The sequence below is a fragment of the Pinus tabuliformis genome, chromosome 8, assembly GCF_031772625.1.
Source record: "Pinus tabuliformis cultivar Carrire ecotype Pingquan chromosome 8, CPIR1, whole genome shotgun sequence".
Lineage (NCBI taxonomy): Eukaryota > Viridiplantae > Streptophyta > Pinopsida > Pinales > Pinaceae > Pinus > Pinus tabuliformis.
Window position 1 is genome coordinate 770398839 of NC_142294.1, and position 14051 is coordinate 770412889.

A 14051-nucleotide genomic window follows, 5' to 3' on the forward strand; every position below is an offset into this window, starting at 1 on the left:
AGAACAAATGGAAGGACGAATATAGAGAACGAATATTACTTTGTTTACGGTGGCCGATGAATATAGATAATGAATATTGTTGATGGAAATGCCGGAATAGGAAGGTGATTGCCAACTCTAAATTAATAACGGAAACGGAATGACAGAAAGAAGAAGAAATGCATTATTTTAAGAAAAGGAGTTGGAAGCCAATAGGAGGGATTTAGATATAAAAGAAAACATTAAATTTTATTAAATTGATTTCTCAAAATTTGTTTTTCTTAATAATTTACACGTTAAAAATTTGTTTTTCTTAATAATTTACACGTTAGTTATTTAGTGAGGAGGAAGAAAGTTTTAAAATTTCTCTTCTAGATATTTGAGGGAAGTTGAGAAGAATCCTCTCAATCATAGGAATCTATCCTAAATATTAGATTTTAAAAAAACCTAGCAATTTCAAGGAATTTTCTAGAAAATTTAGAATTCTTTTAGATTTATGAGAAGGTTTACACTTATAACAACTCCTATTGTAGTTCCACTAGCATCGGTCTCATCTTGAAATGACTTGTTGAAATATGGAAATACTAGAATAGGTTCTTCTGTAATATTTTTCTTTAATAATGTGAAACTTTTGTCAGCTGCCCCTATCCAATTGAACGGTTGATTTGTTTCTTTGACGATTTCCACAGTTGGAGCATGAGCATGTAAGCATCTAGACCCTGTGTAAACAAATATGTCATTGCGGTGGGAAAGTTGGATGGTTTGGAAAGACACTACTAGTTCTGCAATGACAACTTAATGATTAACATTTAACTCTGCTCATGGACATTGACAAATTTATAATCTCCCAACTTTCCCTATTTTGTCTCATACCTTTATCTCTACAAACTTTATCCTTTTTTATTTCATCTCTACATAAGAAAACCAAATTGCAAGCCATTATACCTTGTCTCGTTATGAGTTATAGACTGGTTTTGTCACAGGTTCCACAATTATGCCCTCACTTGTAGGGAGTATTATATAATTCTTAGATTTCCCAAACATAAATTATTAAATTATCTTGCAAGAATTTAAGAAAATAATAAGTCATACATATCTGAAATTCCATGAAGACTTACATGTATTTTAGAAGGGTGGACTCATAAAAGTATCCATACCTGATGAAAAAAATGCATGACCAGAAAAACTTTGTGGAAGGGAAATTGATACCTTAACCTAATTAGATTTTTCTATAAAAATCTTCTTCTGAATATCCACATAAATTAAATTTCAACTTCCAAAGAAATTAAAATATTCAGAAAAGATGTCATACCTTGGTTATTTGGAAACTTTGTATTCAACTCTATTGTCATCCTAGTCACGAGAAATTTCTCAATAGATCATAGAAACCCTTTGAAACTTCCCATGTGTAAAAATCAATTCCCATCTAGACCACCTCCATTACAGGTAGTGAATTGTGCATCCAGTGGAATTGGTGAGCTAGAGGAGAACACTTCAATACTATGCACTACAGAATCTTGATTAAAACTCATGTTTCTTATGGATGAGACATCCAATGAGGATGGTTGCATGAACATAGGCACTTCCATGACCCTTTCAACTTGACTGATGTAAAAAATTGGGTCAGTTTTCAATTGGTTGCTTCAAATGTAGGGAATAAAAAACATTAGGTCAAATAAACATGTACATACTAAGAAGGAGAATGTAGGTTAGCTTTGAAATATGACTTTCCAAAATTGTCAAGTGATAAATGTGTGATCTGGTGAGTAAGTTGAGTAGAGATCCCAATAGAGACAACATAATTTTGCTTTCTTGTTTGAATTTTTGGTTATTGAATATTTGGCGAGTATGAGTGCACTCTTCCAATAAGATTCTCAACACATTAGTTTCTATATCATTAAAAGTTTGTGAAAAAATTATCCAAGATATTTTACTTATAGATGCATCAGAATTACAGATAACAGAGCTAATTAACCATGGAACTTAAAAGCACATAAAAAATGCGGAAATAACTAGAAAAGCATGAAACCATGACACAATGATTTGATTACGGAGTTTGTTCAATTTGGACTACGTCTCCGAGCCCTGCTCAATAGTGGGGAGGCCTTCATTCATTAAGTGGCATCAAAAGAGATAAAAGTACAAGCAACATGCTTTACAATCCTTATACCTCCAAGATAGAATATGGACAAAGAATGGAGAGCCCAGCTTCAAAAACCTGCAGAACCACTAAACTCCTAGCGAAAAATCGTGCAAAAACGCCTATCCAAACACCCAATTTGGATAATCGGGCCTTCTGCAACTTCTCGAAACCTCCCTGCAGCTCAAGGCGAGGTTTCGGCCTGTTGCTAGGGTCAGGGTCTGTTGTACAATACTTCTGAACTATTTCGCTGATCCTCTCTCCCTTCTTCTGACACAAAAATAACCTTTTATAATCATGGCGACAATCCCTTAATACCCAGACAATTTAAACATTATACCAAGTTAAGCAAGCAAGCATATTCCATAGAGGTTCTTGGACCCCTGAATAATATGTGGCAACAACCCTTACAAACATGGAAAAATTATTTTAACTGTGCGTTTAAACCAGTGACAAGACTATCAACATTTCAATCCATCGACAGACAGTTCCAAGCCCAAACAACAGGCACTCTGTGATATGATGGACCCGTTGGGAATATAAAACATGATATATAACATATCACATTCGGGGGACCCCATCGCAATCGCAATCGGCAGAAGACCCATGCTCTGTGATGATTGCAGAACCACCAGGATAATAGAATACAATTTATAAAATATTGCATCTGGATCCTCCCCACAAATCGCTTCTTCCTCCTCCAACCTGTGATATGTGATATCACAATCGCAGCCGAGATCCTGTTGGGGTCGATTCTTATCCACTGTCTCCTCCTATCTATGATATGTGATATCACAATCGCAATTGGGATCCTTCCGGGGCCGATTCTCCTTAAGCCGCAACCTCTTTTTTCTGCGATAAGAGAAATGCAAGACCAATGGTAGCCTGCCACTCGGCACTTCCCCATTCACTGAGGGTGTCTGCCACGTCACTCCTCTTGTCACCTAGACAAGTCAAACATCAACTTTGATTTGCTCTAACTTCTTCATATGAACTCCGATTTGAGTGTCATTCGCACTGTTGGAATCAGGATGACGAGAAATTTGATCAAATGCTAAGTTTATCTAGATCCTACCACTTTGAGTTTTGAGCCTTTTACCATGCCACTGGTACTTTCCTAAAGATCCACCTAGATCAAAAATACACTGAATGCAACAACTAAACAATTATGAAAAGCTAGTTCCATGCCAAATCTTGGTTGCACGCATCAAATGCTTTACAAAATTCATTTGTTCAAGTATGGAAAAATTGAACATAATTAAGGATGGTTAAGTACTTACTAAGCTCAAGTCTTGGTGCCTCTACTTTGTAAATAAATAGAGATAGGAGGTTACCTAGTTCCCTTTCCATCACTATGAGGTGGTGTTGTTTTTCAAGAAAATGGTTGAATAACAAGATCTTCTCTTTTACTTTCAACCATATGTAGTAATTCTTGAAAAGTTCATGATTTTCCCTCTCAAGTCTTTGCCACACTATAAAATTCAGTAACGATTTTCATGTCAATTTTAATAACACAAGCAAAACATTTAGGTTTTTTAGAATACTATCAATTTTATCAATCATGCCTTAAATGATTTGATCTACCTTTTTACTCATACTATTCATCCACATTAAATACTTTTTCACCAAGTTAATCAATAACAAACATATCACTTCCTCATCTTAAATCATGTTGGTTAAATTCTGCACATTCATTACCTATTCTACTAGCCTTCCAATTTGTGTTTGTGTTTGTGCCAATAGTGCACTTTTTGCAAGTTAGGTTCTTGTGATGCCCAACCTCATATGAGGTTATGGGAAAAGGAATGTCATATGTGACAAATGAAAAGGGAGTAGAGCTAGAATAGTTAAATGACTATTAGCTAGACCAAAATAAATAGGAGAGAGTTCAAGTTGTAGATAATTCATTGCACAGGTTAATAGTGTCTTTATACAAAACTTGCAAAGAATATTATGTATGAGTGCAAGTGTGTAAGCCTAAAAATTACAAAAGTTATTTTCTAGAAGAAAATGAGATGCTTGACAGTTATTAGACATACTGCTTGACTTTGATCGACAACTCCAATATAATCTAGGCATAGGGGGATTACATTTCCCAAATGGAAATTAGTTAGATCAGTTCCACGGTCCATAATATCTGGCCGGAAAAATACATTAAAATCACACCACTTTCACAACTCCATACACAAGCATTACAATAATATAATAACTTCAACTAATTTTTGTAACAATTTTACCTTTGTAAACAAACCTATAGTTCGGTGCCCTAACATGAATATTTATATTAAAAAATTAGAATATCCCAATTTACTAAAAATAAAATAATGGATAATTTTTGCCAAGAAACATCTAAAACATCCATCGAAGCATAGATTTCAAAATGGAAACAACTAAAATGAGATCCAATTTTTCAGCTAAAATACCCTACAAATGTACTTACCATCAGGATCAACAATTAGTGTCAATATGAAAGGGTATCATATTTTCACAAATCTACATTTGCAAGTGAAACTACTAGAATTATGCGTGTTTCATGGTTGATGTATGACAAAATAATTTCTCTAATCTAGGCTTCAATATTAGAAGGTTGATCACTCACTAGAACCTTTGTCATACCATTAAAGTCCACAACAGTTATATTAAGAACATTTGGAGAAGGATGTGTCATGCAACTCCACGAATCTGAAGGACGTGTCATGCAACTCCGCGAATATGATGGCAATATGGTTATAAAAGGGAAGCTTCTATTTTTCCCAAGATTTAATTTGTTGTCGTATTACTTTAGCCCTGGGATGATCATCCTTGGCTTCTTGTAACTTAATCATAAGTGAAATGAGATTTGGGTCAAGATTATGCATGCATTCACGTAGATCTTTTGTACATAATTTAATTTCAATCATTCTCTTTGGTTCTAGTACACCACCTTTTGTTATTGTGTTTTCATACATTTCAACTTCATCTGAATTAATCTTTCTATCAACTACCACCCATGGTCCTCCCCATAGTGCCCCTGTTTTTGGTATGTAAACAAACACATGTTACTTGTATGTGCAGAAATTCTCCACACTGGTAGATCCAACTTGAATAATTACTTCAAAAATATCCCTTTGACCAATAGAGAACCCTCTTTGGTTCGCAAAGATAAACAGTGGAAGCTCTTCTTTGTTCAAATCTAGCAAGGTTTGTGTTGTTTTACATGCTAAATATAAAAATCAGATCTGAACTACTTGAGGTACTACTCTCTCAGTAGAATCAAGTTGACCAGGGTTTACAGGAATCACCCGCATTAATGTTTGGGTCTAAAAAAAAATAACACCCACAGGGATGCCCCAAATCTTCACTCACCCAATAACCATTGTCTTTTACCATGCTTCTAATGTCTCTGTGAAGCATTATTTGTCAAAGATGCCACTAAGCCACCTACCATTATATTCTAGACCATGAATAGTTGCGCAAGGATCACATGAATTCTCTGGAGCATATTCAACTAGTCTATCTGGAAGATTTAGAGTATTCACAATAGGAAGAGGTCCTCCTATATATGGAGGAATATAGCGAAACCACTTCAAGATGGCCGAGACACCTTCTAAATCATCAAATACAGTTAGATGAAAAATACAATTTGTTGCCATGATTTTTGGGCCTCCTAATTGCATATGGGAACTATGCACTTCAATATTGGATTAGTTGAAGGGTGAGAACTGATGCTAGCTAATGTCTAGGGAAAATTTGGGCAGGCCAACATACCCTCAAATTATTAATTCAATCAAAATAGCAAGGTCTAAGCCCTCATCCAAATGCTCAAAAAATATGAAATGAAGGGCTTGAACAAAACCCCACCCATATCAAATACTGAAGAGCTCAATTAATAATCTTACCATTACCTAAAACCAAAATGGTTTCAAAACTTTTCAACTAGATCGAAGCTCTAGCCAACCATGTTTGGCAACACCCATTTTCAAGAGCATATGCCTTAAAAAAAATTACAACATCTCACTTCACAAAACTACAATGATAATTGAGTCAAGGTGTTGAGATGCTTTGTCACTGAATAGAAAACACAGACACTGAACCGATGTCCACAGAATATTTGGGTAGGCCAACATACCCTCAAATTATTAATTCAATCAAAATGGGAAGGTCTAAGCCCTCATCCAAATGTTGAAATAATATAAAATCAAGGGCCTGAAAAAAACCCCACCCATATCAAATACTGAAGAGCTCAGTTAATAATCTTACCATTACCTAAAGCCAAAAACGTTTCACGACTTTTCAAATAGATTGAAACTCCAGCCAACCATGTTTGGCAACACCCATTTTCAAGAGAAGATGCCTAAAAAAATTTACAACATCTGACTTCACAAAACTACATTGGTAATTAAGTCAAGGTGTTGAGCTTCTTTGTGCCTCAATAGAAAACACAAGCACTGAAATAATTATTCTGAAAGGAAAAACTCAAAAAATTCCAATCAAAATTTGGCACAGAACTTCACTTAAATTTGTACCAAATAGTGCATATCGATGACAAATCCTTCAAGGCTTCAAAAATAGAGATAACCCAACCTTCACATCGTTGTGAAGGGCTTGGTGTCCACCTCACCAGAAATAGTAACAAAACTTTTAGGCCTCCACTCATGCTGAAGTAGTGCAGCTTCCCTTCCATAATAATTGAGGCACCCCTTAACTGTTGTTAGTGGGTCCAAAGCATGTTGAGTGCCTATGGTGAACATATTCTCATTCCTTGAAAAGCTATGTGATATCTTTGCTCCAACAATAGTCTTTGTTAGAGGACTCACGATGTGCAAGTAAGATGCCTTCAAGGTATCACCCTTACTAGCTCTGCAAAGAATGAGCCACTTTCATTATGACACCATAAAAATTTCTATGAAATGCTTCATAAAAAAGTTTGTAATTTACCCTATATTGTACCAAAAAACCCACTAAAATTCACTATTTCAGTTTACAAGAATGGAAAGGACCAAGTCTTATAAGGTCAAAGAAGAAACAAAATAAAGCTTTGAAATAGTCAAGCTTGCATCATATTTCAAATTTCCTGATGCAATGTAGAAAGCAACTTCACCTCCTATAGAAATATTCTCATTTCCAATTACTCTTGAGAAATGTGTTATTGGAGATAGTGTCAATGCAATGCTTGTGCTGACCCCTACATAATCATGCAGATATTGAAGCTCAACTTGTCAAATTTACAATATATAATGTAAATAAAGTTAAAGTATAATCTATGTCACAAAAAATTTACAAAGGTACTTGTAACACTATAAAGCATGAATAATGTGCATATAAGCAACCGTTTTTCAGTCGATGACCATTTTTCAGTAAATTGGGATGAGACAATGTGCAAAAATTGTAACAAATTTTGTTGTAAGGCAACATGTGAATTATAAAAATTGAAATGAAAGAAATCTTACATGTCTACAGAATTAATTTATTAGGCATCAATGTTTAATTTCATAGCAATATAAAATAATAATGAAATGGCTAAAACACATATATCCAATATTCAGCAGATATATTTTTAAGTTTTCCAAAGGTGTCACAGCATAATTTATGTCGTAGTTTGACACTTGATTAGTTCCAAATATTTCTTTTTAGGCAAGGATCAAAGCCCCCCTAAAAAAGTACACGTTGGTTGGAATTATGAATATAGCATTAATCCTCCAATGCTACACTCCTTTCATAATTTCAAACTAATATTGGGCAATTTTTCCTTCAGATGTCAAATAGAATAAATTGATGTTGATGATAAACAACAGAGAGAAAGAGAGAGGATGGAAGACCTTAACTGAGAATCATAACACATATCAAGGGTCAATTTGTCAACAATAATTATGTACTTAAATTTGTTTGCACTGCATCAGCAAACTTACCAAATATTTTGCACCATGTTCTTTTAGAATTTCAATCATAGCATGTTGATTAGCACCATCTGTAGCTGCTAATGGCTGTAAAATAAATTATATCACTTAAGTCCTCAAACTAAACAATTCACATAGTGGATTCAATACCACTGAGGTTCCAAAATTGAAAAACAAAAACAAATTAAGAAATACTCCAAACAGCATAAATATTTATAGCAACAAAGAATTTTGAAGGCAAAAATTTGCACTCCTTGCTCTTGATTTAAAAAACAAGCTTTCAATTGGAAATAGACATTGACACCAGAGACGAGAAATACAGGAAAGCTCAAGTGGAACTGGCTAATGAGAAATAAGAGGCATTCAATTCTAAGATGATAATTTGAAAGACTTTTATCTAGGAGTGGATGGAGATATCCATCAAAACTCTTATCTCACCTGTCTAAAAGAATATGTGATTGTGAATCAAGACCAAGAGGAAAGTTTCCTATGGAATAAAGGAGAATATTAATTAATGTGAAATGATACATCCGTTCGTATTTTCATTTTATTAGTCTTGCAAAATGAATCTCATTCTGAGAGCCTTTGTTCACAAATTGTGCTTTTGACTGCGTTGTAAAGCATATTTCAAGTAGATTGTGGTCTCATATCAAATTCCCGGTGAATCTATTCTTTCACCTCTACAGAAAAGTCTATTGGAATTATCAACACAAAAAGAATGAACCCTATAGAAAACAAAATACAAATAGGTTAGGGAAAACAAGGTGAAGGAAGAGCTTATAATGAATAGTTGTGGCTTTGAGATTAGGAATGGTATTCAAGCCCAAAAGCCACAAACATATACAAACAGTGAAATTGTGGAATCCAAGAAAGAGCTATGGTTTGTATTATGATAGCGTTGGAGGATATTTTCACACGTCGATGTCAAACCCTCTCCAGTAGGAAGTTGGATACCTAGAGATCGAACCAAGATATAAACTACATTTTTTCTCCAACAACCTTCTCATTAAGGTAATGGTTGGAGAAACAGTAGGAGGAGTTGCATCCATCACTAGAAACCTCAATACATACTTGCACACATAAAAAAACCATAATATCTTTACTATTCCTCAAGAAATTAACCTCCTCCTAATCTATAGTTCAAAATACAAAAGTTACAAATTGAAATCAATAAAATGGAAAAGAAGAAAAAGGAGAAAATGAATTGCAAAAAATTCTAAGATGTTTTTTAATCGGTAGAGCCCGGGTCATATCACATTTAAAGATCGGCATTCTTAGGTCGCAAGGGTGACAACTCTAAAAGTTACGATATGCAATTAAATCACCAGGAAATGTGTTGTTAGAATTAAAGTGTCGAGGAATGCCTGAAATGTTTTATAAAGGATTTCATTGACAAAATAGAGCAGTTTTGATCCTTTTCTCTCTCCTCCAATGGGACTCATGGCGAGAAACTATTGGTTCTGATGTGCCATGTGGCATATGACATCAACAATGACGTGGTGGTACGGCAGACACATGGCATGCAAATACGACATTTTTAGGGGTCCTAAGGGGGCAATTCAACGTGACACATGTCACTACTCACAAGGTGACAGGTGGCAGAGGATGACGTCAAGTTGCATATCAGTGATCGCAGGTTGAGGCACATCGTTGCATAAAGTTAAAACCATTGATTGAAAATATATGATTAAGGGGATCTGATGTGGGGGTTGGCCCATGGTCACAAAGAAGCTCAAAGGACTGAGGGCTATTGACACAAGGTAGGCAACGACAAGAATATATTTGTTTTATGCATTAAAATCATAAAGTTGGGATGAAAGGGTAAAGAAAGGCTTTTATGTGTTAAAGCCTTAGCACGAGACCTTCCCTTATTTTCTCTCCACGTGGACTAGGCCACATCACTCATCGGAGATCACAAGTTTTTAGGGTTGCATCAAGGGAAACATTATGAAAAATGTCGATCTCCAAGTTTCGATATTATAATAGGCACATACACATATGTGGTGTGGTCCCATATATTATACATGGATACCATTTATAATGCAACAATACGTTAAAGAATCGGCCCCCTTTTCACCAAATCTCGGAAATATTAAAAGGGAGGCGTAAGGAGAACTTGTGGGATAAGCTCTTGCGACATAAGCTGATGGTTATTGATCACTGGTTGTATGGCTTATAATCCTTTCCATAGTCATGATATTATACTCCGCCATGTTTCTATGATTTGACTGTTCGAAAAGTAGAGGAACTCGATAAGCTTAAAGCAACTCGATAAGGAAGAAAGTAGATGCACCAAGGCATCCAGAGGATTTTTACCCATTATGAGCAGGATTTTTGGCACAGTGGAAGGCATTCGGGATTTCCCAGAGGACTATGTTTGCAGATGATGATAAAAATATTGTTTCTATGAATCTTGTTGTTCCTATATTTGACCTGATTCTTGTTCTTCTGATAAAACACACCTTTTGATCCACTTGGTGGATCGATGCAATGTACCTGGTCATCCGACTGAAGTGATATTTAATGGCTAAGTATACAATGTAAAAAAGGATGGAGAATTGTTGAGAGTAGGAGGAAGCCCTGTATTTAAATATTTTAATAAAAGATCAAAGCAAAATTTACTATTAGTTTCAGAGATTCTTGTGGTGTGTGGTTTCAAGTTTGTGTTTTATTTATGTTAATCTAATATCCATTTCTAAAACTGTTGTCTTGAATTCATCTTTATATGCTCAGGATAATTGTGGATCTCATACATGATAGAATTCTTCATTGCTCTATCATGTTTCTTCTAAATATTTGGTTATAGGTTGTGTAATAGATTTCATAACCTTATGCTCTGTTACATTTGACTAAATATTTATGTGTTTCCCTCTTTCTTCACTATACTACAATCGACAATCGACTTGAAATGTGTGTCTACCTTGCCCATGTTATCTAGATGGCTCATATATGCCCTAATGTTCTATAATCTTATACTTCAGTGGCCCTCTCTCCCAACAATTTTCATTCAACTTTATATCATCTACCTCTAAGCTTAATAACCAGTCTAAAATCCATATCCTATCAGTCTTTTTGATTGATAGTTGATCTAGCGAGAGAGCCCTCTCCAAGGTTAGGGGGACTGGACCTTAATCTACAAGTGGTTTGTGGTTACCTCTAGGATACCTTTCCTTAGCCTTAAGGGATTTATGGAGTGCTAATAGAGACGATGAAGCCAGGAATCATGGAGTAATGGAATTGCACTAGCAAAGAGGAAAGAGGAATTTTATCAGTTGAAAATCATATATCAAAAACTACTCTTTAACAACACTCCTTTTTGGGAATATTGTTGTAAATTATAAATAAATATTAGGAGAGTGGAGAAACGATTCCTTTTTTATGCAAATGGGAGAATCCTAGCAATTATATGAGGGAATTTTTTGTTGTAAGTTGACAGGAATACTCAGATATGAGTTTTGGATGTTTTCTTTTCAAGGCTCAATCTCTTTCTTTAAATCAAATCTTGCACTAATGTAGCTATTTTCTCAAGTGGTAGAGCCAAAAGTCTTGGGAAGGTTGCTTAATAGATTCATTGTAAAATAGAGCAAGAATTTAGAGTTTTCTCTTCTTTTTTTTGTATTCAAATACTATTATTTGTCAATACAAATATTATTCTTTTAATGGCATAATTGTGTCAATTATTCCATGTTTTGCACTTATTTTAAATATGACAATTTTTTGTTCGTTGGATCAACTATCTGATCTAATGATCCCATAGATATTATATTTATTTAATTTTCTCGATTTTCTCTTTCATTAAAATAATTTTTTGAGTAACTATTTACTCATAAATTTTCCATCATAAATGATTTAATTTTCATTGAAATTGTGTGAACTTTTTTCAAGTTTTAATGGCTCATCTTTCATTGTTTTAAATCTCCAAATCGAGTGTGACTTGTACTTAAAATATCAATTATTATAACTATTTCAGCAGCCTGATATTCATCATAAAAATCATGTTAAATCTCCATCATATTTAAACCCTTATACTTGGCATTTGGGAGTTATCTCCTAGGTATCGAGTTAGACTAGTTTGCTTTGTTTTTCCTCATTTGTGGCTTAGATGATCCATCATGTCATCTTAAGGATTGTTTTCCTACAAGCTAGCTACAAAATGGTAAATCAGACTTTTATCTTTTTGTTGATATCAAGGATATCACAAGTCAACAAGGAGAGTGAGGGTAATTAGACTTATTTGAACTAGCGAGAATAATCATCCAAAATAGATAAGGGCTTAATTGGGACCCTGACTGGGTGATCTCCCCAATTTTTTATTTCAATCATTTTTTTCCATCAACAGTTTTGGCACTATAAGGAGGGTCAACAACACGTTTTCGTTTTGAGTCTTGTATTTCAAAGTTATTGTTTATTTACAATAGCTCCTTCTAAAATTCCCATTTGGAATTGTATCTTTGGACATGCATCTTCCATCGCTCCAATGAAACTTGTAAGACTCTAGTCGAAGGTAAAGTATGATGGTAAGAGAAATACTTCTACATATGATCATGCTTTATAGTTCATTCAAAATTTTTCAAATTCTACTTTTTCCGACATTGATGAAAGTATCATATGCAGGATCTTTACTCTTACTTTCATAGTGTAAGGTCCCACCTTACCAACCATCAATAATATATAAAAGTGGAGGTCACATTAATCACTAATACTCAATTTTCTTTTTTTCTTCTTTTGTAACATTACTGACTTAGTTATCATGTAATCATGTTTCTTCATCTATTTCAATATAATAATATCACATAAGAAGTATGGGATAACTTTCCCTTAAAACCAATTCCAAAACACATTTCTCCTCAAGTTTAAAGTAAGCATGCACTTTTTTTATACATATATGTGAGCTCTAAGTAAGACTGGAAATAAATTCCACCATAATGCCATGTGTGAGCATTAAGCTATATCAACCTATTTGATCTCCTAGATTATGCTAAATATTTTATGCTTATTGACTCTTGACATCATAATCACAAAAGTACACCACAAGAAACTAAAATATTATGCTTCTATCACAAAAATCACATATAAGGGTATGAGTAACAAGATAACTAAAGGAGGAATATGTCTCTCTTCATCAATAAATCTAATAAATATGATATTTTTATTGATTCATTATTAAAAACTCCCAATACCATTGCTTCAATCACGAGGCCCATATAATTAATGTTTCAATAAGAGCAACCACTATTATAAATTGATAAGCATATTATTCTCCAAAAAGTGCCAAATAAAAAGTGGACTTGCCAAAATTGGGCACAATAGTTGTTTGCTACAACCATTAAAACATAAGATTGCACCCATAAATACATGTAGTTTAGACGAAACATATTATGCTCACTTGCACAAAATCCTACACAATTAGTCATTGTAAAATTGTTTCCAACAACAACTCTTTTTTAAATGAAAGCTTTAGATAATAAAAGTAGAAATTATCATATTCTTTATTCCCAGATCAACAACTTATTAAATTCATTTTCACATTCATGCAAAATCTTGCAGAAATAGGAAGCTACATCAATTAAATAATCTATTCATAAATTTTCTAGTACATAAAAGTTACAGTAAGTAGGGAATTTACTCTAACAATTTATATGAACAAAAGCTACGTCCATTGAGGCCTTTTAATAAACACTTTGCAAGCATGCAATATACAAGCTATAACTATTGAGGCCTTTTGAAAAAAACTTTGCAAGCATGCAATCTACAACCATTGATTCTTTTTGACAAAGACTTTGCAAGCATGCAATCTACAACCATTGAGGCATTTTGTCAAAAACTTGGAAGCCACAATCTCTTAAGGAAATTTGACATGGATCTAAGATTCTTCCTCAACCTATTTAGCTCATAAAATTTATAAATTAATTCTTCAAATGACAAAATATTGAAACAGGGACTAAATCATCTTATTCTTTCACCCAAAACTTTACAACAACCACACACAGTTGGCAGCAACAATCTGCAAACTTGCTGAGATTTATGATTTGGGTTCTGAAAAGTGTTTTTTTTTT

The 14051-nt window shown here is 34.1% G+C and overlaps 1 pseudogene; it reads right to left on the minus strand.

Moving 5' to 3' along the window:
- Window positions 1-6652: 6652 nt before the first annotated feature.
- On the minus strand, window positions 6653-10924 carry LOC149237861 (mitochondrial outer membrane protein porin of 36 kDa-like; annotated as a pseudogene).
- Between the last annotated feature and the right edge of the window lie 3127 nt (window positions 10925-14051).